Source organism: Mauremys mutica, chromosome 9 (assembly GCF_020497125.1).
Source record: "Mauremys mutica isolate MM-2020 ecotype Southern chromosome 9, ASM2049712v1, whole genome shotgun sequence".
In the NCBI taxonomy this organism is placed as follows: Eukaryota; Metazoa; Chordata; order Testudines; family Geoemydidae; genus Mauremys; species Mauremys mutica.
The window spans coordinates 96590947-96595812 of NC_059080.1; positions in this window are offsets into that span (position 1 = coordinate 96590947).

The following is a 4866-nucleotide window of genomic DNA, read 5'->3' on the forward strand; positions in this document are numbered from 1 at the left end:
GAGAGATCTTGGGCCTGATTTTCAGAGGAGCTGAGCCCTCACAAATCCAAGTTGTTGAGGAGAGATAGGAATAAAGGTTAAGGTGATGGGGTACCACTGTACATCATGGAAGTGGTAAACTGCAAAGAAATATGAAGTGATAGACAAAACAGAATCTGTCTGGGTCAAAATCACTTTGGGGAAGGATTGTAAAAAGAGGTTCAGTTAGGATAGTATTAGGGGTCTGCCAAAGACCCCCAGGGTCAGATTCAGATATGGATAGTGATCGCTTTAATATTATTAGAGAGAGAAATACTTTTGATAATTGTGTAAGAATGGGAGACTAGCTTCCCAGCTACAGCCTGGAGAATAAATGCTAATAATAGTGTCAGGACCCACTTATTCCTGGATGTGATAGATGGCGGTTTTCTTCATCAAGTCATCAATGAAGCAACAGAAGGTGAATGTGCACTGTTAAACAATAATAGAATACCATTTATTTAAATATTTTTGGATGTTTTCTACATTTTCAAATATATTGATTTCAGTTACAACACAGAATACAAAATGTACAATGCTCACTTTATATTTTTTTATTACAAATATTTGCACAGTAAAAAACAAAAGAAATAGTATTTTTCAATTCACCTAATACAAGTACTGTAGTGCAGTCTCTTTATCATGAAAGTTAAACTTACAAATGTAGAATTATATACAAAAAAACCCTGCAATCAAAAATAAAACAATGTACATAAGAACATAAGAACATAAGAGAGGCCGTACCGGGTCAGACCAAAGGTCCATCTAGCCCAGTATCTGTCTACCGACAGTGGCCAATGCCAGGTGCCCCTGAGGGAGTGAACCTAACAGGCAATGATCAAGTGATCTCTCTCCTGCCATCCATCTCCATCCTCTGACGAACAGAGGCTAGGGACACCATTCTTACCCATCCTGGCTAATAGCCATTTATGGACTTAGCCACCATGAATTTATCCAGTCCCCTTTTAAACATTGTTATAGTCCTAGCCTTCACAACCTCCTCAGGTAAGGAGTTCCACAAGTTGACTGTGTGCTGCGTGAAGAAGAACTTCCTTTTATTTGTTTTAAACCTGCTGCCTATTAATTTCATTTGGTGACCCCTAGTTCTTGTATTATGGGAATAAGTAAATAACTTTTCCTTATCCACTTTCTCAACATCACTCATGATTTTATATACCTCTATCATGTCTCCTCTTTTCCAAACTGAAGAGTCCTAGCCTCTTTAATCTTTCCTCATATGGGACCCTCTCTAAACCCCTAATCATTTTAGTTGCTCTTTTCTGAACCTTTTCTAGTGCTAGAATATCTTTTTTGAGGTGAGGAGACCACATCTGTACACAGTATTCGAGATGTGGGCGTACCATGGATTTATATAAGGGCAATAATATATTCTCAGTCTTATTCTCTATCCCCTTTTTAATGATTCCTAACATCCTGTTTGCTTTTTTGACCGCCTCTGCACACTGCGTGGACATCTTCAGAGAACTATCCACGATAACTCCAAGATCTTTTTCCTGACTCGTTGTAGCTAAATTAGCCCCCATCATGTTGTATGTATAGTTGGGGTTATTTTTTCCAATGTGCATTACTTTACATTTATCCACATTAAATTTCATTTGCCATTTTGTTGCCCAATCACTTAGTTTTGTGAGATCTTTTTGAAGTTCTTCACAATCTGCTTTGGTCTTAACTATCTTGAGTAGTTTAGTGTCATCTGCAAACTTTGCCACCTCACTGTTTACCCCTTTCTCCAGATCATTTATGAATAAATTGAATAGGATTGGTCCTAGGACTGACCCTTGGGGAACACCACTAGTTACCCCTCTCCATTCTGAGAATTTACCATTAATTCCTACCCTTTGTTCCCTGTCCTTTAACCAGTTCTCAATCCATGAAAGGACCTTTCCTTTTATCCCATGACAGCTTAATTTACGTAAGAGCCTTTGGTGAGGGACCTTGTCAAAGGCTTTCTGGAAATCTAAGTACACTATGTCCACCGGATCCCCCTTGTCCACATGTTTGTTGACCCCTTCAAAGAACTCTAATAGATTAGTAAGACACAATTTCCCTTTACAGAAACCACGTTGACTATTGCTCAAGAGTTTATGTTTTTCTATGTGTCTGACACCTGGTACCGATGTTAGACTTACCGGTCTGTAATTGCCAGGATCACCCCTAGAGCCCTTTTTAAATATTGGCGTTACATTAGCTAACTTCCAGTCATTGGGTACCGAAGCCGATTTAAAGGACAGGTTACAAACCTTGGTTAATAGTTCCGCAACTTCACATTTGAGTTCTTTCAGAACTCTTGGGTGAATGCCATCTGGTCCCGGTGACTTGTTAATGTTGAGTTTATCAATTAATTCCAAAACCTCCTCTAGTGACACTTCAATCTGTGACAGTTCCTCAGATTTGTCACCTACAAAAGCCAGCTCAGGTCTGGGAATCTCCCTAACATCCTCAGCCGTGAAGACTGAAGCAAAGAATCCATTTAGTTTCTCCGCAATGACTTTATCATCTTTAAGCGCTCCTTTTGTATTTTCATCGTCAAGGGGCCCCACTGGTTGTTTAGCAGGCTTCCTGCTTCTGATGTACTTAAAAAACATTTTAACTTTAGATCCTACAAGTTCTTCTACAAGTACTTCTTTTTCAGCCAATCGCTCAGACAAGCAAGTTTGTTTACATTTGCAGAAGATAATGCTGTCTGCTTCTTGTTTACAATGTCACCTGAAAGTGAGAACAGGCACTTGTATGGCACTGTTGTAGCCGGCCTCACAAGATATTTACATGCCAGATGAGCTAAAGATTCATATGTCCCTTGATGCTTCAACCACCATTCCAGAGGACATGTGTCCATGCTGATAACAGGCTCTGCTCAATAACGATCCAAAGCAGTGCGGATCGATGCATGTTCATTTTCATCATCTGAGTCAGATGCCACCAGCAGAAGGTTGATTTTCTTTTTGGCAGTTTGGGTTCTGTAGTTTCCGCATCAGAGTGTTGCTCTTTTAAGACTTCGGAAAGCATGCTCCACACCCAGTCCCTCTCAGATTTTGGAAGGCACTTCAGATTCTTAAACCTTGGGTTGAGTGCTGTAGCTATCTTTAGAAATTTCACATTGGTACCTTCTTTGAATTTTGTCAAATCTGCAGTGAAAGTGTTCTTAAAACAGACAACATGTGCTGGGTCATCATCCGAGACTTCTGTAATATGAAATATATGGCAGAATGCGGGTAAAATAGAGCAGGAGACATACAATTCTCCCACAAAGAGTTCAGTCACAAATTTAATTAGTGCATTTTTTTTTAACGGGCATCATCAGCATGTCCTCTGGAACGATGGTCAAAGCATGAAGAGTCTATATGAATCTTTAGTGCATCTGGCACATAACTATCTTGTGACGCTGTCTACAATAGTGCCATGCAAATGCCTGTTCTCACTTTCAGGTGACATTGTAATTAAGAAGTGAGCAGCTTTATCTCCCATAAATGTAAATAAACTTGTTTCTCTTAGCCATTGGCTGAACAAGAAATAGGATTGAGTGGACTTGTAGGCGCAAAAGTTTTACATTGTTTTTTTTTTTTGAATGCAGTTATGTAACCAAAAAAAAATCTACATTTGTAGGTTGCACTTTCATGATAAAGAGATCACACTACTGTACTTATATGAGCTGAATTGAAAAGTACTATTTCTTTTGTTTATCATTTTCACAGTGCAGAAAAACAACCAAAATATTTAAATTTCAATTGGCATTCTATTGTTTAACAGTGCAATTAATCGCAATTAATTTTTTAAATTGCGATTAAGTTTTTTTCAAGTTAATTGTGTGAGTTAACTGTGATTAATTGACAGTCCTGGTAATTAGGCATTGGAATATCTTGCCAAGGGATGTGGTTGCTTCTCCATATCATAAAGACTTTAAATCGAGATTGGATGTCTTTGTAAAATATATGCTCTTGGTTAACCAGAAGTTATGGTCTTGATGCGGGAATTGATTGATGAAATTCTCTGGCCTGTGTTATACATGAGGTCAGACTAGATTATCTTAATGGTCCTCTCTGGTTTTAATGAATCTGTGGAAAATCAAGCACCCAGAAACAGAGTTCACTTTTTAAAACATTAGCCACACTGTGCAAAACAATAAAAAAAATTGTAATCTAAAAAGTGCTTTACTATACTTTACAAGTACTAGTATTAATATATGTGACAGCGACACTTTAAATCTTTAGAATGATTTACTTGGCAAAGGAACACAGTGCAATAATCCAAATGAGCAGAAAGCTCCAACCACTATAGGAAGAAAAAATATTATACCAGTTAATAATTTGGATTAAAGTTTGATGGATCTTCTCCTAGGAGGTATGAAAAAGAGACAGCTGCCTCAGTGGCATTATTCCTGGCTTCCTGTGCACTCCACCTGACCATTCTGCAGGCAGGCATTTGTACATGGGTGGTAGCTATCTGCGTGTTATTCCCCTCAAACCCACAGGAATTCTACCCCAAAGTTAATACTCATGGAATCATTAACTTTGGCTTGTTCCAACTTGGTGCTTTGGATCCCTTCAAGAGGGATTATATGGCAAGTGGTGACAGGAGGGTCCATGGTGCTGAGTCTATTGGAGCCACATTGCTACTGAGACAAGAAGGAGACAAAAGCCCTGGAGACAGCTTCAAGGCACAGGACCTCACCCAGACAGCCCTGATGTAGCTTGTGAGGGATGCTTCATATTTGTGGGAGGATAGCCCCTGTTCTCAGTGGGGAAACATACTTGACTGTAATTGTTACCTTCGTTGGTCCACCAGAATCCAAGTTTGGTGACCTTTAGGACATGCTGCAAGGCTCACCTG